Source organism: Bison bison, unplaced genomic scaffold (assembly GCF_000754665.1).
Source record: "Bison bison bison isolate TAMUID 2011002044 unplaced genomic scaffold, Bison_UMD1.0 scf7180017864285, whole genome shotgun sequence".
NCBI classification, from domain to species: domain Eukaryota; kingdom Metazoa; phylum Chordata; class Mammalia; order Artiodactyla; family Bovidae; genus Bison; species Bison bison.
In genome coordinates, this window is record NW_011494857.1 from 808,216 (window position 1) to 808,954 (window position 739).

General features: G+C 58.3%; 1 protein-coding gene across 1 annotated transcript in view; it reads left to right on the forward strand.

The window, feature by feature from the left end:
• Nucleotides 1–739, forward strand: part of NUCB1 (nucleobindin 1) — a 16,596-nt gene extending 15,857 nt beyond the window's left edge. The window contains exon 14 of the mRNA XM_010849586.1: nt 4–739. The gene's annotated coding sequence lies outside the window, so the exon portion shown is untranslated. The remainder of the gene's footprint in view (nt 1–3) is intronic.

Below are 739 nucleotides of genomic sequence, written 5' to 3' on the forward strand. Positions count from 1 at the left end.
GATGGGAGGGGGTGGAGTGTCACAATCAACCTCCTCTGGGGACCCGGCCACACTTGTGGCCTCCTGCGGGAGGGGGAACAGGCTGGCTGTTTTCTTCTCATACTGCTGCCCAGGCCCTGTATCTGCCACCTCAGTCTCCACAGCCTTCCAGTCTGTGGTCCCCTCTTTCTGTTCCCCTCCAAGGGACTTGCCTTCTCGTATCCAGTTGAGTGCTCACTGGCCTCAGCTTCACTGAGGGAAGCCCCCTCCCTCCAGGGAGGGTCTGCTCACACCTGCCTTTCTAGTTGGTTTGGCCTTGACGCCCAGGTTGTGGCCACTCCAGCATCCCGCATCCCCACAGCTGCTGAAATCCTGCCTGCTGCTCTGGGCCCAGCTTCCGCTGGTCTGTGGGGCTTCAGTGGCCCCTCAACACCTTTCTCTACATTTTGTGGGACTGGCGATGCCTCAAAGATAGTGTCTCCCCCGCAGCTGGGTGTGAGGGCCAGAAGAGTCCTCTGCATCGCTGATCAACTCTGATCCCAGGAGCCCTGACTCTCCTGACCCCTGGTTTCCAGCCATCTCAGCCCCCTCCCTGATGTCATGGCTCCTAGCCCCTTCCTTCCACATCCCCAGAAGGATCACAGAACTGACCCCACCGCAGGATTAGGTTCCAGCCCCTCAGCCTTTCTGGCTTTATCTCACACGGCTCCCTGTTCTGCTCTATATGCTGGTTCCATCCAAATACACTTTCTGGAACAAA